Source organism: Vicugna pacos, chromosome 2, assembly GCF_048564905.1.
Source record: "Vicugna pacos chromosome 2, VicPac4, whole genome shotgun sequence".
NCBI classification, from domain to species: Eukaryota; Metazoa; Chordata; class Mammalia; order Artiodactyla; family Camelidae; genus Vicugna; species Vicugna pacos.
Genome location: NC_132988.1, coordinates 108,962,350 through 108,988,739, shown reverse-complemented (window position 1 = coordinate 108,988,739; position 26,390 = coordinate 108,962,350). Strand labels below are relative to the sequence as shown.

The following is a 26,390-nucleotide window of genomic DNA, read 5'->3' as shown; positions in this document are numbered from 1 at the left end:
TTGATGAACATTACCTTTCTCTGATTAAAAAAAAAAAGTACAAAATAATCATAATACTTTTTCTATCCATATTCAGTTTTCCTCCTAGTGCTAAAGCATGAGGAAGCTGTAAGGGTTCTTCTGACATTCATTTTGGCTCTCTGAGACTCAGTTTCATCTTAAAGATTTTACTTCTTGAGGTAATCATTCTTTATTCTGATTATTTCTGGTATACCCTACACAGAACTGCCTGTATAAGGGGAAAAGTCAGACTTGATAGAAAACCACAGCATATCATTGTTAGAGGGAGAAAGTTTCTGGAATCCAACTTGAGTTTGAATCTCAAATGTGTCATTTACCAGGTTTAAATGTTGGGCAAGTGATTTAGTTAAAGCAGAACTCAATCCATTCTCCTTAAGCAGTGTTTTAAAATTACCTTGAAATTTAGTTGTGTTACTTAAGAAATGATTTTATATACTATTATTTATACTATTATTTGATGGGGTTTAAACTTGAACTCAGGACTGTCTAATTCTAAGGATACTTTTTTCTCCTACTACTTATATAACCTTATTTATTATAATGTAACTTCCAGCTTGTATTCTAAAAATGTTATATATCATCACCACAGAAATTTACTTTTAATATAATCGTCATATGACACAAAGTACTATTCCTTAAAAAATTTTCCCACCATTTAAAAATGTAAGCAAATGTAGATTATCAAAAGATATTACTAAATTTACTGTATTACAACTGGATTGGAACTGAGGGTTGAGTGGAGATAAAAGAGAGATGATACATGTTGTGTGGGGGCGTGAGAGGGACAGAGAGATAGAGGTAAAGATAGAGATACATGTGAGAAAGAGAGTGACGAAGGCACATACAAAGAAAAGAAAAAGGAAGAGAGAGATTTGGCCTTTGGCTTTCCACTTTATGGAATAGTAGTCCAAGCCAATTAGATCTAAAAGCAAGATAAGACAACTCTAGCTGACACTTTTGGATATGAATACAAACAAAAATAATTGATCCCTTAATTCTGTCACTAACTAGTTAGTTTATAATAAGGGTCAGCAAACTAAACCGTGAACCAAATCCAGCTTGACATCTGTTTTGATAGAGCCAGCAAGTTAAGAATATTTTCACATTTTAAAGTTGCTAAGAATATTTTTCACATTTTAAAATTGCTAAAAAATAGAAGAATATTTTGTGGCATGTAAAAATTAAATGAAATTAAAATTTTCATGACTATATATAAACTTCTGTTGAAGCACAGGCTTACCTATTTGTTTATATGTTGTTTTTGGCTGCTTTCGTGCTTGCTACAAGGCAGAGTTAAGCAGTTGTCCTGAAAACTGTATCGCCTGCTGGCCCAGTGTTTGGTATCTCCTGGTTTGTAGACATACTCTTTATAGGGATCCAAATTCTGGCTTGTAAACTTTGGGTACACGTGACCCATTTTTAGTGTTCAAGTAGAGGTTTTGATGGAAAGTGCCCATCCTCCTCTTTGAGAAGTGACATCAGTAGAGTTGTTTCCAAGTCAACAGGTCTAGAAACACACAGTATCCTGCCTCCCATGTGGGTCAAGCTAATAAACATCCAAATAGGTTACACTGTTTGTCTTGCTTTGTTACTGGAACATCTTAATAATTATCAAATGACTTCATTAGGCACACTCTTCCCATCATACATTTCTAGCGTCTTTTTACTTGCATTTTCACTGTTCTCTATAAACATTGCTGTGGACTCATCTCCTTATCTTTTATGTCTAATATCTTGCTGAGCTATACCTGGAGGTTAACACTTAGTTGAATTACTAAGAGTGGGTCAAACCAGAATTTCAAAGGAAAATTCTCTGACAATGTTATTCCAAGGAGCTGTGGGCTCCTCATTCAAGCCATTGCTATATTCTGAAAAAAGCTTTCTATTGCCTTGTTTCTCTCAAAGGATTTGTCCTTTCTACTGATTTCAGCATTCCATTATCTTTTTTGTTTTTTGTTTTTGTCTGTTTTTTACCCTTCATTAATCTTTTTGTTTATTTCTTCAGGTATGTCTCTTCTTATTCTTTATAGAAATAAAAAATAGAGCAATGAAAAAAAGAAAATAATATTTAAGTGACTTCTTTAAAATAGCTTTTTCGAGGTATAACTCATACACATAGAACTGCCATAATTAATGTATACCATTGAATAAGGCTGTATATGTACAAATACCCATGATATCATAGCATCAATCAACATTAGAGGCATCCAACATTTTCCAGAGTTTCCTTGAGCCCCTTTGTGTTATTATTTTTGCCTTTTTTTAATGGGGAGTTGTTGTTAAATGGATGTAAAGTTTTGGTTATACAGATGAATAAGACTTCTGTACAACATGAGACATACAGTTAACAGTACAATATTGTGCACTTCAAAATACCTTAAAAGCGTAGATATCATATTAAGTGTTATCATATATACATGCAAAAAACTTCTGAGATTAAGCTCAGCAAGGTGATTAATGCCTATCCTTATCAAACTATTTCAAAAAATTGAAGAGAAAGGAATGCTTCCAAACTCAACCTATGATGCCAGCATTACCCTAATACCAAACAAGAAAACTACCTTACAAAAAAGAGAAATTACAGGCCAATATTCCTGATTAACACAGATGCAAAAATCCTCTACAAAATATTAGTAACCAAATTAAACAATGCATTAAAAAGATTGTACATAATGATTAAGTGGGATTTTTTCCAGGGATGCAAGGGTGGTTCAGTGCCTGCAAATCAAATCCATGTGATACACCACATAACATGATATAGGATAAAAATCGCATGATCATCTCAATAGATACAGAAAAAGCCTTTGATAAAATTCAAGATTAATTATGATAAAAAAGTCTCAACAAAGTGGGTTTAGAAGGAACATACGTCCACATAATAAAGGCCAAACATGACAAACCCACAGCTGACATCATACTCAATGGTTAAAAGCTGAGAGCATTTCTTCTAAGGAACAAGTCAAGGATGCCCACTACCACCAACTTTTTCAACATAGGTAAGTCCTAGTCACAGAAATCAGATGAAGAAAAGAAATAAAGAGCATCTAAATTGGAAAGGAAGAAGTAAAACTGTCACTCTATGCAGATGACATAATATTATATATAGAAAACTTTGAAGACTCCACCAAAAAACTATTCACAGTAATGAGTGGATTCAGTAAACTTGCAGGATTAAAAAAATCCATCTACATAAATCTGTTGTAGTTCTATACACTAATAATGGACTGTCAGAAAGAGAAATTAAGAAAAAAATCTCATTTATAATTTCATCAAAAAGAATAAAATACCTAGGAATATATTTAACCAAGGAATTGAATGACCTGTGCTTTGAAATTTATATTACATTGATGAAAGAAATTGAAGACAACACAAATGGAAAGATACAGTGCTTACAAACTGGAAGAATTTACATTGTTAAAAGTCCATACTGCTCAAAGCAATCTACAGATTTGATTCAGTGTCTATCAAAATACCACTGGTATTTCTCACAGAACTGAGCAAATAAATCCTAAAATTTGTATGGAACCACAAAAAGTCCTGATGAGCCAAAGCAATCTTAAGAAAGAAGGACAAAGCTGATTCACTCTGATTTCAAAGTGTACTAAAAGTTGGTAACTAAAATTGTATGTTTTTTTCTGGCACAAAAACAGACACATGGATCAATGGAATAGAATAGAGAGCCCTGAAATAAACCCACACTTATATGTTCGATTAATTTATGATGAAGGAGCCAAGAATATATAGTGGGGAAAGACAGTCTAGACCATTTTCTCACTATACATAAAAAAATAAACTAAATACCCCCCACAATTATACAACCCAACTGAAAAATTGGCAGAAGACCTGAATAGAATAGCATACAGATGGCCTACTGACACAGGAAAGAATGCTCACCGTCACTAATCATCAGGGAAATGCAAATCAGAACCACACTGAGATGCCACTTCACACCTATCAGAATGGCTATAATCAAAAAGGCAACAAAAACAAGCATTGGTGAGGTTGTGGAGAGAAGGCAACTCTCTTGCATTGTTGGTGGGAGTGTAAGTTGGTGCAGCCACTATGGAAAACAGTACGGAGTTTCCTCAAAAAATAGAAAATAGGGCTACCATAAAATCCAGCAATTCCACTCCTGGGTATTTATCCAAAGAAGACAAAAACACAAATTCCAAAAACTATATGCACCTGTATGTTCATTGCAGCATTATTTACAATAGCCAAGATGGAAGCAACCTAAGTGTCCATTGATATATGAATGGATAAAGATGTGGTATGTAAACAATAGAATATTACTCATCCATAAAAAGAGTTAAATCTTCCGATTCGCAACAGTGTTAATGGACCTAGAGAGTGTTGTGGGAAGTGAAGTAAGTCAGACAGAGAAAGACAAATACCATATAATTTCATTTCTATGTGTGCCATCTAAGAAACAAAACAATAGGAAAAAAACTAAAACTGAAACAGACTTACAGGTAAGAGAATAAGCTGGTGGTTGTCAGAGGGGAGGGAGGTTAAGGGGGCTGTGCAAAATAGGTGAAGTGCATTAAGAGATATAAAATTCCAGTTATCAAATAATTAATTCACAGGGATGTAATGTATGAGTAGGGGATATAGTTAATAGAATTGTAACAACTTTGTATTGTGACAGGTTACTTGACTTATCCTGGTAATCAATTTGTAATGTATATAAATGTTGAATCACTTTGTTTTACATACAAAATTAACATAACATTGCATGCCAACTGTATTTCAATAAAAATTTTAAAATATATTTCATATTAAAATAGTTACAAATAAGTTTAAACTGAATAATCCCTACTTACAAATATTTGCCCCCGTTTATAAATCCTTTCAGACTTCTCTGTAAAAATTGGGTACTCTACAGAAATAAACTTTAGAAAAAGAGAACAACCTCAGTAAGTTGAAAGAGAAGAAAGACAGAATAATTCAATTTTCCATTGTAATGTTTGAAATGACCAGCTCACCCTCATGGTTTTTTGAACTTATATTCAAGTTTTTGTATATTTGTTATATAAACTCACATCTCATTTGCAGGAGGTTATGTAAGGCTCTCTTAGTCAAATCATCCTTGCATAGCTTATAGTCAAATAGAGACTTAGTGTTATGAAACATCAAATTAGAGAAACCATGGAAAATAATTTTAGCTCTTACTGAATCTCAGCTGCATTTTGCCCTGGTCTAAATTTTTGTGGACCAGACTTTCAGGATAAATGTATGACTTCACAAGTTTGCTTGAATTGTGTGAGAAAGACAGGGCTCAGCCAACTGACAGAATCTTGAAACACTCTGACATTAGTTGCTTTGACTACTTTCAGCTGAGTCAATTTGTTATATTCTGATATTAGTTGACATTATGTATGAATATATCATGGGGGAAATAGTCCACAAGCTGACATTGTCCTGACCCAGAAATTTCTCCAGGAGCAAGAACTCCACTTGAATACGTCTATTGTGATTTTTCTCAGCCTAAGGAGGAAATGTGTTGATGTGTACATGCCTGTTCACCTGGTCGACATTTACTGAGCACCAGCGATGATAAGGTCTCAAATATAAAGATGAATTAAGACATTGTTAATCCCCTCAGTGTGCTCAGAGTCTAGTAGAGAGGCATACTTGTAAATCATAATACAAGGCGACATACCACATGCTATGGCAGAAGTACGTACACATGGAGAAAGGGACTTAGTACGACACTAAGAGTACAGGGATGTGTAAGAGTAATCAGGACAACAAGGATATCCTATTCCAGACAGAGAGGGATGGGTGATGGATGGTTTCTAAAGATCTCTCCTCTGGCTTCATGAACCTCGCCTCACGTATCCCTGTCCTTGTGGGGTCCCCAACACTTGAATCCGGACTAGCCCTTTGATTCACTCTTAGTCAGTAAACTGCTGCTGTGTGATTTCTGAGGCTAGAGCTTAAGAAAACCGTACAACTGCCATTTAGGCCTCTTAGGGCTCTTGCTTTTAGGATGATCTCTCTTGGAACCCATCTCGGAAGTGTACCTGTTTGAGGCCCCCATGCTGTGAGAAGCCTGAGCCATGTGGAGAGTCTCAGAGGATGAGAAATCAGAGAGTCCAGGAAGCCTCATGCCAAGGCACCAGGCATGTGCATGAAGAAATGGTCTGAGAAGTGTATTTTCTAGCCCTAGCTACTTTAGCTGAAGCCACTTGGAGCAAGGCCGTTTCTAAAATTCATTATCTTAAAACTAGGAGCAAAATAAAGGATTGCTTTAAACCACCAAGTTTTAGAGTAATTTCTTATACAGCAGTTATTAACTAGAATGGAGGGTAATGTACAGAATGCAGAGGTATGAAAAGGTCAGTTTTAACCTAGGAATAGCAAGAAGTTTAATAGCTTATTATAGCTGGAGAAAGAATGTTAGGGGAAATATAATAGAACATTTGCAATTACAATTGTGGGGACCCTAGCCCAGTCTGAGTCTAGAGGTGAAGCTGATTTCAAGCACTGAAAGGGACAATGATTCAAGTGACGTCTTTAGGTCTCCTTCCACCTCCTCCTCGTTCTTCTTTATCATCATCATCTCCTCCCCCCTCCCTTCTCCCTCCCTTCCCCCTCCTTTTCCCCTCCCTTTCCCCTCCCCCACTCCTCCTCCTTCTCTCTCTCACACACACACAAACTATATTTGTCACTCTACTAAAGTTTGTGATGTTTTACTTCCAGTTTCAAGCTGAATAATCTAAGAGACTCTTATGACTCAGTAAGATTCATTTGTCCATCCCTGGATCAAACCCAGAGGCCAGTAACTGATTTGCTAGGTCAAGATTAAATTTTCTGCCCAGGGGTGGAGGGTACTGTGGGTAGTGGGTACGATCCTATCCAAATCAAGTAATAAAGTAAGAAAGAAGCTATTTCCTCAAGGAACAGGGTGTTAGCCAATAGTTGTTTACTGTCTCAGCAGTTGTTGGTCACAGAAGGTTTTGTATTTGGAGCGCAGGTATAGCCCGGATTTTGACCAAAGAGTGTTATAAAGTCATTTCAGTTTATGATTGATTAGATGTGTTCTCTTGACTGTTTTGTTTGCATGATGATGACGATTTTCTCTGTAGGGAAAATACTGATACCTAATAGACATTTTCTTACAACTCTACAGATGGCTTTGTGTCAAGAAAACCATATTCTCCCATTTAGTTTGTTTGCTACTAATCTGTGACATATTGTTTCAACATACTTAGTAATGGAGTTTAGGCTATAGCTATGGTATCAATTCCTTCCTTCATTCATTCATTGACTAGATATTTAATAAAATGATCCTTTCCCAGACCAGTCTAAAGAGACAGAGGCTTGATAAATAGATGACAGACAGAATTGGCCTTGGGTTTCCCACTGACCAAAAGCAAGTGAGAATGCAAAGACAGGGGGTTATACCAGTTTTGATTTTCTACAAAGGAAAATATAAATTGAAAAATTTCTGAGCAATTAAAAATACATTTTTATATGAAGCTTCATATAGAAGACCCAAAAAGCAAAAGAGGGGTACTTAGCAATGTCTTTAATTATATCTTTCTTACAGAAAAAAAAAAAAAGACCAACAAATTTTCTGAAACAAGTAAGAGATAGCCCCTACCCTCTGGTCACTTACCTAACAGTATAAGAAAGAGGTTTAATCATGAAGAATGGCAGTCTTCAGGATGTAACTGTTCTGAAGTGGTTGACTTGAGGTGCTGTTGAAACAAAGAGGGTGTGCTGTTGGTACAGCTGGGTCCCAGTGGCTTTGGTTCTCCCTGTGGAAACACATGTGCTATGGAAATTCATCCACTCTGCTCTGGGATATGCTGGACACAACTCAATAGTGTGTATGACCTGGGTAAATCATCAAAGCTGTTAAGATGTTCATTTAATGGCTCTGGATAAGGCTGTGGGAGCAGGAGAGAGAAAGTCTTATGGGGACACAGGATATGACCTAACTTACAATGCCTTAAAAAGGCTGACTTCTTCCTAGATGTCTTGGCCTGCCTCTTTGAAGGCCAAGGGAGGTGAAATAACATGTTATTTTAAGGATTTCCCCTGCAAAGAAGAAACTGACATTTTCTTCCATTTTAATTGGTTACTCTCTTTGACAGCTATCAGAAATATTATTCAGTGTTACTATCCTGTGTGTTGTGAGGACAGGAAAAGCAAAAGGAGTATGAGTCTTTCCTGACAGTAGTAAAGGGAGGCTAATTAAGATATGCATGAGGGAGAGTATAGGGTTGTAGTTAGGAGAACAGACTCTGAAGATGGATTCAGTGGGCGTGAATCCTGACAGCATTCCTTACTAACTCTTTGACCTTGAATGAGTTAATCTCTCTGCCTCAGCAGCTTCATTTGTAAAATGGGGATAATTACACATAACTCATGGAATTGCTGAAAGGACTAAAAGAATTCATGCAAAGTGCTTGGAACATAACTGACACACAGGACACTAAATATATATGTTGATTGCCATTATTGTTTGCTTAGCATATCAGTAACAGCAGTGTCGTTAGATACCTTCTACTATGATACCTCTATTTACCTACCTACTTATCCATCTTTATCTATCTATCTATCTATCATCTATCTATCTATCTATCTATCTATCTATCTATCTATCTATCTATCTATCTATCTATCATTCCATCCATCCATCCATCCACCCACCCACCCATCCACCCATCCATCCATCCATCCATTCATCCATCCATCTATCTATCTATCTACCTACCTACCTACCTATCTACATCCCTATCTACCTACCTATCCATTTATCTATCCATCTACCTAAACTATTTGTCTTTACACATACATATATAATCTCCCTCATCTCAGGTGAGAAAATTAAGGTGCAAATAACTCTCAGCATCTCTGCCTGTGGACCTGGTTGCTATTTTAACTAAAAAAAAAAAAACTGGTTCAGAATAATATCAATCAAGCTTATGCTGAGTCTGCAGTTATAGGCGAAATGTGTCATTAGATATATTAAAAAAAATCAGTTTTTCAGATATCAGCAGCAGCCCCCTTGCTCACTAGTCTGTTCTTTTAAGGGGTGCACTTTTCATTTTAAAGGACTTGCGCTCACAGCATTCACAAACACTCCATGTATCATTTGCCTCATTCTGTCAAGCACTGCTTTTTCATAAGGTAGGGAAAAAAGAAATCAAAATCACTTGTGGAATGTTTTCAGTTTATACAAACCAAGCACCTGAAACCTCCAAGTCATGGAACACCATCTTATCGCACAAGTGTTAAGAGCACAGGCTCTATGGTCAGGCTGCCTAGGAATGAATCTGGTTAGAGACATCCTGGCTGTGTGATCTTCAGCAACTTAACTAACCTTTCTTTGTCCAGCTTCCTCATCTGAAAAATGGAGTAATAATAGCTCCCATATCATAGGGTTACTGTGAGGACTAAAAATTAACATATGAAAGGCATTTAGGACGGCACCTGGCGAATACTAAGAACTCAGTTAATATTTGCTGTAATATTTGCTTAATTTATTTTCTATCATTGAAACTAAATAATAGATAGGCCTTTAGCCAGGGACTCTAAGATCACAGCTCCCACCAGGCTCATTTTGGCCCTTTCTCCATCCTGCTCCTTTTTACCAGTCACACTGAATTCTTTTTAGGTCCTCCTACATGCCAACTACTTTCTAGTCTTATGATTTTAGTGTTGGTTGTTTTTATTGCCTGGAAATGTCTTCGCCTGGTCTCCTTATCCTCCAGGCCTAGGTCTCAGTTTAATGTCAACAGCTCAAAGTAGAGGTCCCTGAGCATCCCCCACCCCAAACTCTCCCTCACCAGGACACTGTGATTCCTGACTTCAGTACCTGGTTTCCTTTGTAGCGTGTATCACAATGTGCAATTATTTCATTATTTGTTGTTCTATTTCTCCTGTCTCACCACTAAATTGTTAGCTCCATGAAGACAGATTCTGTCTACCCTTTTCACTGCCTTTCAAAGATGAGCTGATGAAGTCTGAGTATAAACCACATAGTAACACAGCACCTGACTATATTCCTTTTCCTTAAAGTTCACTGTCAGATTTCTGGACCTTGCTATTATCTAGTTTTTAATCCAATGTCCAGAAGGTTTTATGTAATAATAGTGGCATAACTCACCTCAGGGTCTCTGATTACATCAATTTAGATGCATAATATACAGTTTCATAAGATCTTAGAGCTAAAAGGAATCTTTGACATGTTATAGAACAACATGACCACATTGGTGATGAGAGAGTGGGGTCTTAGAGCAGAGGAATGACTTGTCCAATGCTGTAGATAATCAATGCAAGAATTGGGAAAAAAGATGTTAAATCTGCTTTCTTCTCATGGAGTACTTTTTCCAAACCACTAGAGTGTCTTCTTCTGTTTTCACAGGTAATTGTCTTTTATTACTTCAAGCCGGAGTCATTTCACTGGCTTCCTAACCTGTTTACGCAACCACTACTCTCCAGAGATTAGAGAGGTTCCTCCTCTTGAGAAACACACATTTGACAGAAATACCATTCTATGTGTAAACACTGTCTGGTAATCGCAATTAATCCAGACAGCTGTCCAAGGTCAAAGGAACAGCTCTCCTTCGAGTGCTTTCTGTGGGTTCAGTTGTCCTCTGTGAGTTATGTGCGTTAGCTGGTGAAATCCTCACAACTCTGTGTAGTAGGTACTATTGCTTGCCCATCTCACAACTGTGGAAACTGAGGCACTGCTTGAGCTACATTGCCGAGGCTCTTCAGTAGCAGGAAACCTAGGTGGTTTCTCCAGAGAGAGCTCTCCTAGTTAGAGTGCTGTCTTGTTCTGCTCAAAGTAGAACAGGATGGAGCTTGGGAGAAGGAGGAGGCTGCTTAGAGGGGATTGCACTGGGCTGGGCCTTGAAGGACCTGAAATCCTTGGAATTCCTGCTGGCCAATCTTTCTCCTCCAGTAACCCCTGTAGGAGCTCACCCTGGCTGGAAATCTCCCTTTCCTTTTTTCTGTGCACACTCATGTTTATGTCTGTCAAATTAAGAGTTGCCTCCTCCTCTCTATTCTGCATTTCACTTCCTGCCTCAGATAGAATTGTAAGGTGACAGCTCAAAACATTTCTTGAGTATAAAAGATTTGCACCAGAATGTAGTTTTGACTTGGTCTGATTTCTCCTGTGAGACCATATTTCTCCATTATACTTAACAACGAACTTGTTATGACAATGGCCATTCAGTCCTCACTTTTCATGGTGGCCCCCAGGGATGGTTGGAGAGCCAAGCTAGAGCCTATGTTCCTGTGTCCAGTGCATGTAGGGCACACATTGTCCAGTGCTGGGAGCTCCTGAGACCCTCTTCCTGTTTTAGATTCCAAACACAAACCTAAGCATGAGCTCTTGCTTACCACTGTATGTTTCCATTCCCTTTTAGGGTTCATTGAGATGCTTTTCATCACAAACTTCTTTTCTTTTTAGTATCTCTTGAAATTTTGTACCTGTTGGCAATGGAGGAGGCCTGTGAAGCCAGGTTTCTCCATAAACACATTCTGCCATCTTGGCTGAAATTTACACAATTGTGATCTGCATTGTACACTGCTTTTTTTCTCAGACTTGATCTCAGTTAATTATAAAACCTGGTTAATTAGATACTACTGTTTTTGGCTTACAGATGGCAAAACTAACTCAGATGTTTTATGATTAAGCCTGCACAGAGGTATGAATACGTGTTTTCTTACAATTATGTTTAAACTAGAGTGGTCAGGAGCAAGGGATAGGAATTCAGGTGATGCGGGATTGCATTTAGACTCTACAGCTTATTAGCTGTAACATCATGAACATTTCTCCTCAGCACCTCACTTTTCTCATCTGTGAATTAGAGTAATAACTCCTCTGACAAATTATTGCTTATGTGAAGTGTAGCACAGTCAGTGCTAAGCAATTTGTAAATGTTTTCCAAATGATCATTATTGTTAGCTGTTATAGTCAGCTATCTCTCCATTCATGAGTAGGTTAAATTTCCAACTCAGGCTAGAATTAAAGTATGTTAATCTGGAATGACAAATGTAAAATGCTCTTAAAATTAATATCTATTTCTTTTCATTTTCCAAAATTTTCCATTTCATTGGCTCTAAAGTATTGAGATCATTTCTAGATCTTGGAAGATGCAGATTTGCATTGGGATTGGATTTAGGGCCATTAACGGTTATTTTATGATTAATGGTGACATTCACCCCTTCCTTGCTTTCCCAAATGATTTTATGAAAACTGATCATATTTTGTATTACTAATAAATCTTCAATTTACCGTGTGGGACAAATTGGAAAAGAGTGGTCTAATGTTGCATGTTTTTATGTAATTTCCTCTTATTTCTTAATTAACAGTGCTGAACAAGCCTACTGTATATTTCTATTGGTCATTAATAGTACTCACTTCTGTGCTCTTGAAGGATTTCCTCTAGACCTGAGCAGTGCATCTTAATTTTAACATGCATGAGGAGTCACTTGGGGATCTTGTGAAATTGCAGATTCTGATTTTGTAGGTTTGCAATGGAATTCTACATTTCTAACAAGTACCCAACTTTGAGTAACAAGACTCTGAGAATTTCCTAAACTAAGAGCTTTTAAAATATGTGTATTCTCGGGCCCTACTCTCAGTGATTCTGAAACAATAAGAATGAAATCAGATGTCTATATATTTCAATATTTATATAGGTAATTCTGATAATATATGTTTTGTTTTTGTAACTGCCAAAATATATTCTAGTTATGAATGTTTTGATTAATTGGGGTCCAATCTATCTTTGAAGTCTATCCTGTGACTTGTTTTCTGTCTATGCTGCAACCCCATCAAATTACTTACAATTTTCTGAATATGCTGTCTCTTTAGGTGCTGTTTCCTTTACTTAAAAATGTAGATTTTATTCTATTTATTGAGGAAATGACTATTTATCCTTAAAAATCTAGCTCTAGTATAACCCCCTCTAGGTAACCTTCTCTAGTGCCTAGCTTACTAGTTCTCAAAAGTGATTTTTGTCTCCTTCTTCCCTTAGGGACAGTTGATAATATCTAGAGACATTTTTGGCTGTCAAAATGGGGAGAACAGGTGGGTTGTGACTGGTCTAGCAGGTAGAGCTCAGAGATGCTGCTCAACATTCTACAATACTGAGAACAGCCCCACAAGAAATAATTATCTAGTCCAAAATGTCAGTAGTACTGAGGTTGAGAAACCCTGCTCTAGGCTGTTGGGCATCTCTCTTTTGTTTTCCTCTTGATTGTTCTATACTATTACTTATCACACTGAGTCTTGTCTATTTTTCTGTTTTCCCAGTAGTCTGTTATGTTCTTGGGCAAGGGATTTTTCCCTTTCTTCTCTATTTCTTCACAACCAGTGGACTTGTGTGCATGTATGTATTAACATATATATTAATTACACAAATATTGAATATAATAAATGAGTAAATATCTCCTTGACTATATAACTGAACCTAAAAATAAACTCATAGGCAGTGTTTTGTGGTAAGCAGATGGGCTAACCCAAGATCTAGATAGATTCATGGACTTTCACGGGGGGTGAGATATTACTCCGGTCTGAAAAGCATAATATCGAGTCATCAATCACCAACTGTAGGGTCAACCTCCGGAGGGAAAAAAAATCCTACATTTATCGCTTGCCAATTGGGAGGAATACAATTGACTGAAACCAGCTGGTTTTGGACCATCTCAAAGGCTGTGATCCATTTAATCAGTTTGGAATGCATCCATGGCTTTGAAGGTGGATCAGGAAGGATGGCAAGCATGGACAAAATCAGCAAAGACCAGCGATCTCCTCATTTAAAATGTTTGATGTAAGAGACACAATGATTAAACAAGAAAAACTATGTAAGTAGGGTCAGGGGTAAGGGTAGGAAGATGGGTCATTCTTTATGATTTTGAAAACTGACAAAATGTGTTTAGTTTGGAAAGATCTGAAAAACCTCACATAACTCAGCCTGTACTCCATTTCATCAACAGTGTGGGGAAATAATGAAATCTGCAGTTCCTGCTTTCTATCTGTCATCCAAGTCATTCCAGGGACAGTAATCCTGGGTAGTGTCTTTCAGTTGGAGCCATTTCCCTGGAGAGATGGAGTTATTAATAGGACATTGCAAGCTACTATACTTTTCCCTACCTGTTTTTGATTTTCTTTCTTTCTAATGCAATTTCACTGATCTCTTGGAAACAAGACAAACAGGGGATGTTCTTCATTGCTCACGCTTTCCAGGTTTGTGCTCCCCAGATTAAAATGCTGTACCATGTGCAAAATTCAGGGCTAGAAGATTGGAAATAATCTCTTACATTTTTTATTTGTATGTGATACTCCTGAAGATCAAATATTACATTTGCTTTATTTTATCCTCACCTTTACCAAACGTATTCACTTGCCTGTCTCTATTTTCAAAACTGGTAATTCTTCCATAATTTTCATTTCAAGCATCTTTTTTCTTCTTATGCCTCTGGTTTATTCCCGTTAATACCCAAATTTAATATTTCTTGAAGCCCACTAAGAATTAAAATCGACTGATACTTCATTTTAATGCCACTTTTCCCCTCATGACCTCACTTAATCAGCATTGATTCCAAGGTCCATCACTCATCCCTTTTATCCCCTCTCAGCCCCTCTACCATTCTTTCCCTGTATTATATTTGCCTGGCTGAACACACACCCTGGTTAATTCCAGCTCTCTTTTTCTTATATCCATGTACCTGAACAGCTGAAATTGTCTGCAGAGAATTTTCCTTCTCATTCCCACCCCCAAATACACACACCCATGTTTGCTAGTCTCCCTTCTAATTTATGACTATAACCTTGTGACTCAACACTGCTTCAAAATCCAGCTCAACTCTCTAAACCAGAGGTTGGCAAATATTTTCTGTAAAGGGCCAAATAGAAAGTATTTTAAGCTTTGGGGGCCATACGGTTTCTGTCACAATTTGGCCATCATAGCGGGAAAGCAGCCACAGACAGTACGTAAATGAATGGGCATGGCTGTCTTCCAACTAAAGTATTTACAAAAACAAACAGTGGTCTGGATTTGGCTATAGTTTGATGACCTTGTTCCAGACCGTTCAATCTCCCACTATCTTAGATGACTATTTTATGTCTTCTCTCGTCCTCACACTTTCTACAGTTACTCCCTACCCCATGCCAATTCTTTGCTCTTAACCTTGCTCTGTTTGATTAAAACATAAAAGAAAGCAGAAAGGGAGAATCACATCTTCAGTGGATGTGAGTTCATTTACTCTGCATTCCCTCCTATCACTAGGGATGAAATATCCACATTTCTCTTTGAAGCCAGCCCCACTCCTTCTGCACTGGATCCCATCTTATCTCCTGTACTTAAGGGAAAGTTCCAGCAATCCTCTCTTCTCTTTCCTGTACTGTTAACTTTCCCCTCTTTGCTGGATTATTCATATCAGCATATAAATGTGTTGTAATACCTGCCATCTTAAAAGAGAAGGAAGGAAAGAAAGGAAAGGAGGAAGGAAGGAAGGAAAAAGAAATAAGAAAAGCCTATTCTTGACCTCATATTCTTCTTCAGCTACAGCTCCATTTCTCTGCTCCCTTTACAGCAAACCTCAGAGTTATTTATACTCATTACCCCTCTTTCCTCTCCTTCTGCCGTTTCTTGAATCCACTCCCATCAGATTTTATCCCCACCATTCCACTACAGCAACTCATTAGAATTGATGTACCCCAGGAACTTTAACATTGTCAACTCCAACAATCATTTTAGTCCATGGCTCAGCAACATTTAAGACAATTGATAATAGTGTCCTCTTGGTCATATGGCCTTCGTGTGGCTCCTAGGATCCATTCTCTCTTATTGCCTCCTATATCTCTGTCTGCTTCTTCTCTGGCTCACAATTTCATGGTCTGCAGGTAAAATTTCACCTTTCTAGAGAACTTCTTTGACCACCCTATGAAAAATTGCAACCCCCCCACAGTGTTCCCTATCCTCATTTTCTACTTTATTTCCCCCATAGAACTTGGCACCATAAAACTCATTATATATATTTATACATGTTTGGGTTTATTGTCTTTGATAGTGTCCCATCACTAGAACGTAACCTCCATATACGGATATTATTCTGTTCACAGCTGTATTCCTAATACAGACTTCTGGCATGTAGTAGACACTCAGTAAAAAGTTGCTGAATAAGTGGATGAATCTTTTAAATTCTTCCTGCACACGCAATCATGTGAGAAGCTCTAAGTCTCCTATTGAGTATGTTATCCCCTTTTTATTCCTGCAAAGAAGCTTAATGTTCAAAGTGGCTAAGTGATCACATCTTAGGTGAGAAGCAAGTGCCCAAAGAAAGATACATTTCACCACATTTTTTTGAGAGATGGCCATCCAACCGCTGTTTAACACCTCAAGTATGACAGCCTGGCAGAAGCCCACCCCATCCTACTGCTGAGGAGCTCCATCTGTTAGAAGGTTCCAAGTTAGTGTTCTCTCCTTATTCCCCCAGCTTGACCTGATCAAGAATTCTATATTTCTGCCACAATCATTCAAACCCACCTTCAGAATACATACCTGAATTTTCACAAGGTATTTCTGCTGCCTTTATTTACCGTGACTACAGTATAAACTGTTTCTTTTATTTAGTCTATTTTTTGCTTTTTTTGTCCATTTGTTTTCTTTTTCAAATTTTTTAAAAATTAAAGTACAGTCAATTTACAATGTTGTGTTAATTTCTGGTGTACAGCACAATAGTTCAGTCATACATATATATATATACATATATTCATTTTGATATTCTTTTTCATTATAGGTTACTATAAGATATTGAATATAGTTCCCTATGCTTTACCGTATAGACTTGTTATTCATCTATTTTAATATCTAATAGATGTTACCATCTTGTTGTAACATTCACCACTTTCCTCAAGTTGTTAATTGTTTTCTGTGTTCCCATGTCGCTGTGTGATCCACATCACAGTGTTCAGCACTGCATTTTCTGTCGGCCTAATGGCAGGGGCATGTCTTATTTATCTTATCTCCTTTCAAGTCCATAACAAAGAAAAAATTAACTTCTATAGAGTTAAGCATTGTATTTGGCATTTTACTTAAATGATTTTATTTAATCTTCACAATGCTATGAGGTAAATACAAGTCATACCCATTTTATGGATAAAGAGAATGAGGATATAATAACATCCCCATGGGAACTGAAGCATTTATATTTTATTAATTTTTGAAGCTTTGCTGAGGAATAGTTGACAAAGGAAACTGTATATAAAGTGTACAACATGATTTGATATACATATACATTGTAGAATGATTACAACAGTAAGATAGTTAACAAAGCCATCGCCTGACATTATTGGCATAGTTAACTTTTTATTTTTTGTGGTAAGAATGCTTAAGATCTACTCTTAGCAACTTTCAAGCCTGTAATATTGTATTATTAACTATAGTCACCAAGTTGTACGTCAGATCCTTGGAACTTAAGATTGAAAGCTTGTACCTTTTGCCTTACATCACCCCCAGGCCCTGGTAACCACCATTCTATTGTTTCTATGGATACCATACCACACTTGTCTGTCTTTGGCTTATTTTACTTAGCATAATGCCTTCTAGATTTGTCCATGTTGTCACAAATGGCAGGATTTCCTTTTTTTAAAGATTGGATAATATCCCATTTTGTGTGTGTGTGTATGTGTATCAGAATAGACATTTTTCTAAAGAAGCTATACAAATGGCCAATAGGTATATGAAAAAGTGCTCAACATCAGTAATACTCAGGGAAATGCAAATTGAAACCATGAGATATCACTTCATACCTGTTAGAATGACTATCATCAAAAATATAAGAGATAACAACAGTTGCCAAAGACGTAGAGAAAGGGGAACCCTCTTCATTGTCAATGGGAATGCAAACTGGTAGAGCCATCATGGAAGACAGTATGGCGGTTTCTCAAAAAATCAACAGTAGAGCTACTGTATGATCCAGCAATCCCACTTCTGAGCATGTATCACAAGGAAATAAAATCAGTGTCCTGAAGAGATAGCTACACACCCATCTTCATTACAGCATTATTCACAGTAGAAGATATGGAAACAACCTAAATATCCTTTAGTAGATACATAGATATAGAAAATGCAGCAAATGAAGCTTTTAAACATCAGAGCATGGTTCACCCACACCCAAGTCTGTTGACTCCGATGACTGTGCTCTTAACTCCTATGTTGTACTCACAGTAATTTTGAATGAAGGAAGGAAAAAATAAATTAAACAGAAGAGTGAATGAAATATCATATCCATCTTTCATCATTTAACCTAGCCTGACCATTTCAGAAACAGAATAATTATATTCATTCTGTAAATAATGACCTGTCAATCTCTGAAAAGGGCATCTGTAATCCTACCAAATCTCTTCTGAGAAATTATCTCACTGTCTTGGCCACTGCTGGGCTCCATGACTTCCAACTGGTTAGTGTTTCCAGATCTCTGGGTGTCCAAAGTGGCCTCTGTGACCTTAGGTGCATGGTCTATTATGGGTCTGAGGTTGCAGTGTGCAGTACAGTGGCAAGAATCTGGGTAACTTTGAGTGATTCTGGCTCCAGCACCCATTCTCTACTTTTCACTTAGTGACTTAACTTCCACATAAATCAGTTTCTTCATCTGTAAAATGGGGTTAATAATGTCCCTTGGAGTTTGTTAAGACTAATAAACTAGTTAAATTGAGTAAAATACTTAAGAAAGTGCCTGGTGCATAGTAAACTCTAACGAATTCTAAATAAAACTGATTTCTCTCTGCCTCTCTTGCAACTGACTTTAGCAACGCAGCAAAAGTGTCACAGTGCTACGTGATGGGTGATTTTACCCTTTCCTCGGAAAGAGTGCTGAGAAACAATTTAGGCTTTGTCTCCTGAGGGCTGGCAATTCCTCCTGACTGATTTGACCTGTCAATTCAGAGAAGAAAAAGGAAAAAAAAAAACCTACCAAACACCTAATCAGTTCAGTTAAACATCAATTTGGCTGATTATTTTATGTTGAGCTGACTGGCAGTCTGCCTGAGGAGATCAAAATGGCTTGTTTTGGCATCCCTTGGCACAGGCTGAGAGCTGACAAATGATTTTTGAATTTAGGGAAATAGAGTCTGTGATGATTGTCCAAGGCAAAGACTGTGCCCAAGGTCATGACTCCAGGACATGAAGAGGAAATTAACAGGCTAGTTAGACTCCTATTGGTGGCCAAACTTTATCACTCATGGATTTGGAGGCCTGAATTGATACTGCTTTCTGCATTTTGGCCAGGTGTGCCAGATCTAGGTTTGCCTGGCTGCTGCATAGCCGTGTGGACCTGAGGGATGTGATTGCTGTTCTCTGTCTGTACCAGTGGAAAGGCTTCCCATCCGAACTTAGCCACCTCTACACTCTTCGATTCTCCTACCCAGTGTGCATGCTACGAGCTCAGGTAATGTCTTCTGAACGAATGCCGAATGGGCTCCATAATCAATGTACGTGAAACTGGACCAAGGCCCAGAGGTTAGACAGGATTCATTTGAGAGGCTTGGGTGACCCAGAAACAAGACTCAATTTTTTTTTTTTTTGGAGTGTGAGGACAGTATATTTAAGAAGATCAGAGTTTCTTTTCTTTAGAGTTCTTCTTAGAACAAATGGCATTACCAACAACTAGAGTCCCTCACAGGGACATTTGGCAATTTCTATCTGAGAAATGCTTGAGAGGCCAGGCAGGTGCCCCCTGAAAAGACATACTGAAGTATGTGGCTATGTTTAATGATATTTTGGACTCAAATCACTAAAACTAACTGCTATTAGGTGTTAAATGTTGACCAGCCAGTTCATCTGTGGATGGAACTTTCCAAACCTGAGAGGGCTCCATCTTTCTTCCCCAAAGTCCAACCGATGCTACTGCCCTCCTACCCACCTCGTAGGCTTTGTAGCTGCTGTGTCCCGTGACGAGAGGTGGAACTTCAGCAGCAGAACGTACAGAAGCTTGCTTCATCCATCTCCTTAACCTTCTCTCATCCCAATGCCTTTCTTTGAGCAAGTTCTTTCTGTGTCTTCTCTTTCAATTGATGTAGAAATACCTACAAACTCTCTACTCAAGGCTTGGTCCCATGAACAGTAGCATGGGTGTCACCTGGACGCCTGATTTTCCAGGACTCAGGCTTTCTACACTAGTACATGACATGGCGATGAGGTCATTCCTTTCTAGTTGTCTTTCGATCCTCCTGCTTAGAGAGAGGAAGTTCTAAGCTAGATGTTCTAATACTTCTTCAATACTTTTACCTTTCTCTTTCCACAAAGGAAGTGCAGACTCAGCAACGTGTGGCAACCAAAAGTATCTGGCTATAATTTGTCAGTATTGCTTACTTTTCATTGTATTTTTATGTGTATTCTCTCCTTGTTGCATACTGAGCTGCTTTTTCTCCAGTGCAATTGGTATAAAGCTTAATCCATGAGCCAATTTATTTCTGTTAAAGTTGTGAGTTGGATTCCTATGGAAATTTTAAGTAAATAACAGTAACTATGATGCACGGATAGGAGAAAATGTGTGTGGAAGATATTTAAATGATTGTAGTTGAGCAAGCATTGATTTTGAGGTCAGAAATTAAAGTGTGACTTACAGCAGTGCTTCCTAAACTTTAATATACAGTTTAACCAATGGAATATCTAGTTAAAATAAAGATCCTGACTCAAGAGACCTGGAATGGGCTATAAGAACTGAGATTCTGTGCTTCCAGCAAGTTCCAGGATGGTGCTGGGTGCCAATCCCACTGTTACTGTGGACACTTTGTAAAGCAAGGATCTAAGGGAAGAGAACCCTAAAGGCTTTCTGTTGTGTGCACACCTCTACAGCTCTTCCTGATCCAATCATACTCACCAGGGGCTCACACTGTGCCCTGAGGTCAACACTGGTAATAGTAATCCAGGTGTTACCTGCCCATGTTCTCTGTATCTGTGGTTCCTAAAATTTCGCATTTTTCAGAGTCACCTGGAGTGTCTGTTAAACCACAAATTGCTGGGCAGCGATGATGGTGAGAAGTCATCAGATGCTGGTCATATTCTGGAGATAGTGTTGTTAGGATTTGCTGAGAGATTGCTGAGCAGTGGGAAAGAAAGAGGAATCAAAGATGACTCTCAGGCCTAAATGAGTGAGCAAGTAGACAAGAGTGCCATTTATGGAAATGGGGAAACTCTAAAGAAGCAGGTTTGGGGAAACTAATCCATATTTTTGTTTAGCCATACAACATGTGGAATGTTTATCAGATGTGTAAGAATAGATACTGAGATAGTGTAGAGTCTGGAGTTCAAGGAGTAGATCAGAGCTTGATTCACATTTGGGAACCATGAGCATCTGGGTGCTACGTAATGCCTTGTACCTGGAAGAGAGCTCGTAAAATGAGTATAGATAGAAAAGGGATTGCCTCTCAGGGAGTTGCTTTACACAAAGTGTGGAGAAGTGAATGCTGCAGGTTGAACTGGAAGGGGGATTTTGTATTCTCTAAGATAGCACCTGAGGATGTGGCAGCACCTGGGAAGGACTGGCCAAGAGGGGCACCAGGGAGAGAGGATCCTTTGTCCTGGATTTACAACTCAGTCAAAGATTCCTGTGCCAGACACGGCAGAGGAACCAAACAGATGGAATCATTCAAGGAGGGACAGTGGGCATCTGAACTGTAAGGAGTGAGGGCATCACCAAAGATGCCCAACTGATACCTCAGCATTGACTAGATCCCTGTTCTCAGCACAACATCAAGTTGCCCTTCAGGTGCCCTTGACACCTCAAGTATGTGCAAGAATAGCATAAATTGTCATGAGATAGACAAGGAATAAGGCAATTAATCAAAACTAAATTAATCTAATGAAAATGATAATATATTTGTTGCACGTGCCTGAGATTTGCATCCACTACATCCTGATTCTAATCACTAGTGGTGTAAATGCAGTTTCCTAAATAATAGAGGATTTTTTTTTTCTAATCATTTCCCCCATTCCCAGAAAATGCTTGCATTTGTCTAATATACTAGTTTTGGAAGATGATCTTGAAAAAAATATTTTTTGCATAGTGATGAGCTAAGGAAACGTATCTTTCTGCCTGGAGTCAGGAACCTGACACAGTTAACACAGTGAAATTTGCTGTGCATTTAATCAGAGGTAGTTAATTTGATTTTCTGAAATTAAGCAGAGCATCAGTTTGTCATTAGGTCTGAGAATTACTGTGTTTCAGAAGTCACTCTGCATACCCCAAAAGGGCTTTATTGGATGTGAATAATAACAACCTACAAATATATTGATGATAATGAGCATCTAAATGTTCTGTAAGGAGAAAAAGAAAAAAAAAAATCCCTGACAAGCATGAATGGTAATTCATGATGGCCAGAATTTTTAAAATTGATGATCATTACAACATGAAAAAATAATTATGAATAATAAAAATCTGTTACAATAATTAGCTGTAATGAATGCTCTTGGTGAGCCAAATGAACTGGTACAATTTAAGGCAATATCACATAATTTGCATTTTGTGTTATGTCAGATCATTCTATCATTAGTGAGAAAGGAGAAGTCCAAAGAAAGATAAAGAGACAATGGAGACAGAAAGGGGACTGATGAAGAGAAAGTAAAATAAACTGTTCAGCTTCCTCTAGTCTTCTCCAAAAAAGTGAAAACTGCTGCGTATTGCATTTTTTTATACTTTACTTTTTACATCCATTCCAAATTCTTCTTTGAGGGTGTCAGTAGTATGAGATAGTAAAAGATAATCAGTTTAGCAGACATTTGAATCTAACAGAATTGAGTTTGAACCTCTACCTGGCTTTGCATACATTATGTAACTTAGGCAACTTCCTTAGCCGACCCAGATCTCAGCTACACTCGTAAAATAGAGCAATAATAGATAATGCCTAAAATTGTGGTGAGGAGTGAATATGTCACTGTAACAACTACCTCTCAGTCAGTGCTCATCACACACCTGGCATTCTCCTAGGTACCTTCGCACGAACTACGTCATTCAGTCCTCCTGACCACCCCAACCAAGAAGGGCTGCAGTGATCTCTTTTGCAGATGAGAAAACAAGACCTAAAATGATGGAATACAAATAACAAGTGACGGAGTGGGATTTGGTACCCAGATGGGCACCAGGGTGCTTAGGCTCCAGAGTTCGCATCTTCCACTGCTCCTCTAAGCAGCTCTGCTGGCCGGTAGCAGCACGGTGCCTGGGGCGCAGCTCAGCAAAGGTCAGGTATCTCTGTTTTTCATATCACCTTTGTGTGAGCAAAAAAGAGTGTGCATTTGCATTTGTGAGTGGGCTTTACTGTAATTAATTTAACTCTACAGCCTGAAGGGCAACACTTGGGGTTGGCTTTGAAATTCTCCTCGAGTAACTGGTCCTATCCAGTAGGAGCCCTGCATTGTGAGACCACAAGGTTACTGCAAAGTGACTTTCTCAGTTGGAGGGTGATGCGCAGCTTCCTGACATCCGACAGGATGGAAGCACCTTCGCTCACCAGCACGTCACCCAGAGCACTTAGGGTAATCCCCCCTCCACTGACCCCAGCAGGGACGTCTCTGTGACTCAGCTGAGTGACGCTTCTCTGGTGCCTGGATTCGGGGGCTCAGTATGGTAGTGAGGAGTGGAGGGAGGTTAGTTCTGTGTGCCTGGAGCAGGAAGACAGGAGACTTAATTGCCCAAGTCTCCTTTTCTCTGCTTGGGCAGTATTTGCAAATGAAGTTAAACAGACACTCCCAATTTGTGTCTACTTAGTTAATTTTGGAAGAGGTGCTCATTACATCACTTCAGTTATTAAATGCGAGCATTAAAAATAGAGCCCATTTCATAATTTGATTTTGTAATTTCTTTATTTTATAGTACATCAGGAGCCTTGTCAAATGGGAAGGCTTGTCAAATTGGCTTTCCACATCCGGTGAGAAAGCTGGCATGGTTGACACTGAGTTAAATGTGTACAAACTGTCAGGATGCAGGTGGACTAACCCTCTCCGTTGTACTGAGACAGGTAATAAACACAAAACCAAAAGGTAGAGTAAGTAAACATTAAGTGGGATTTCTCAGCCTGTAGGCTGGCCCCTTTTCCTGAATGTTCACTATTTTTCTTTCAAAAGAAATGCAAAGACAGGAACTTCAACCCCAGACCTCTCCTCTCCTGTCTCCTCCAGCTCAACTCTTTCTTTTCTTCTCTCAGGTCCCCCTGCTCACCAGCTTCCAAGCTCTCCGGTGGTCTCCCTGCTGGACGTTATCAAACCACACAGCTGGGCCTCCCTCTCTCACCCTCCCAAGCCTGGTTAGCCCCCTGACCGCCTTAGGGAAGCCCCCCAGGGCAAGGGGAGATGGTTTGTTTTCCTCTTTCTCCCCAGGAGGCATCAGATGAATGCCTCTAGGCTGAACAGGGGCCTGCAGGAATTTGCTTTTAAAGAAAAGACAGAAGAAAGAAAAGAGGGAGGAAAGTTCCCTTTAGGCAGCATGTCTCCTTTGGGTGAACTCGAAGTTCCCTGGGCAGAGCCACTGGGCTGAGTCCAAGGCATTGTTTTTAAATACATGGATATCAAGTCCATTAGGAAACTTGTCTGGGATTTTGGATGGTCTCATTCACAGAAAGGGCATACTTGTTACCTAGTGGTTGCTAAAATCTCACATATGAAATGTTTTTGTTTGATTATAATCGGAAAGGATTAGTTTTTTTTAGCGTGCACAGGGGTCCTTACTCAGTTGGAGTTCGCTTCAGGCAAAACAGAAACATGGGAAAAGAGAACAGCCCTGGGCTGCCAGTTATATCAGGTCTCTAACAAGAATTGTTTTCCTTTCATTTTCTTGTAAATTTTTTGTTAAAGGAAAGAGAGAGGGGGGAGAGAGAGAGAGAGAGAGAGAGATTGATTGATTGATTTAATTAATTGCTTAAATTTTTTTGTTAAGTGATAAAGACATTAATCTTTGCTGAAGCAATGGATTTTAGCGGTCTTCCAGGGACGGAAAGAACACTTGAGCTTCAACTTCCAGTCTTGCCATTTTCTCCGAGGACCTAGTGAAAACAATTTTACTCCCAGTTTACAAATTGGGATTTCTTTAAAAAGGCAGTATATGGTCAGGTTGTTGGAACTAGCTTTAATCAAAGAGTTCAAAGTCCCTTATTCCAAGGGCTGGATTTGTTGTTTTTACATTAATTGTGTGTATTTGTCATTTCTGGGTCAAAGTAAATTTTTGTTTAAACCAAATACTTTCATGTAAGACAAGGACAGTCGGACATCAAAATCGTCCCCCAGGAACAGCTTCAAACTACTTCTTTTGATAACATTCTGCATGACATGTTCAGTGCACCCATCACATCAAAGCTGATTCTGTCTTAAAAAAAATAAAAAGACAAGGAAGGAGTTCTTTAATTTTGTTTTTCTTAGAAAATGCATGTTTCAGTTTTCTCTCCATGTGTATTTTTAAAGCCATTGATGTACTTTCAAAAGAGGATTTTCAATAACCTTGAGTAGAGATGTAGAATGCACAATTCTTATTTTGAACACATAGAACCTGACAGATTTAGGAAAAGTTGTTAGAGGAGGTCACTTTGGGGGCAGTTCTATAAAATGTTTAACGCTGACCCCAGTGGCCATGAACAGAATGAAAGCCTTCAAATTACCTTCTCTTCTTGGATGGTGATAAGTTGACACAATGCTTAAAGTATACTGTCTTTTCTGTTATCACTGCCAAACTCTGGGATTCTGGCTTTCTGATGCACCCAAGCCTTCACAGGAAGTCTCCTACTGCATAAGAGATGGATTGCTGAGATCAGGAGCAAATGGCATTTCTTGGAAGTACCCATAAAGAACTGATTAAAATGTTATCATTAGTGGAAACACGTTATGGAAGAAAAATACATAGGTTGAATGTAGGTTTATGGCCCTTCATACTTTGTCTAAAGTGCTTTTTATAAAGATGGCTTGGAAATGGAATTTTAAGGCCTGCTGAAATATTTGTACTTTGATGGAACTCGTGATAATAGCTATGGTAAATTAAATAATACACTTCTAAGATTTCATGTACTCACTTATTTCATGACCGTTCTTAAGTGTCCAGTAAATGACAGATGAATAGTGGGGATGCTCAGAAAAATGTAACAGTTACTTTCCTTATGGTTCAAAAAATCTGCTGGGACAGATAGATAGGAAATCCTCAACTGTTCTGTCGGAGACACATGCCCAAAGGATGAACATCTAAGGAAGAGAAGAGTGATCAGTAAGGGCTTCAAGGAAGGGGGCACCGTTAAGTTTACTTTTGCCTGTGAAGTATCTTTGGGGAGAACAACCTACTGAAAACTCAAGAAAGTTGGTTAATCACAGCAGGTTTGCTAAAAAGCTCAGTTCTTTCTCCCTTTTAGCTAAAACTGC

General features: G+C 38.4%; 1 long non-coding RNA gene across 1 annotated transcript in view; it reads left to right on the top strand.

The window, feature by feature from the left end:
• LOC140700585 (uncharacterized) overlaps nt 1-23,282 on the top strand; it is a 58,909-nt gene extending 35,627 nt beyond the window's left edge. Inside the window, exons 2-3 of the long non-coding RNA XR_012078997.1 lie at nt 19,287-19,446; nt 22,987-23,282. This is a non-coding gene — a long non-coding RNA (uncharacterized lncRNA). The remainder of the gene's footprint in view (nt 1-19,286; nt 19,447-22,986) is intronic.
• The last annotated feature ends 3,108 nt before the right edge of the window (nt 23,283-26,390 follow it).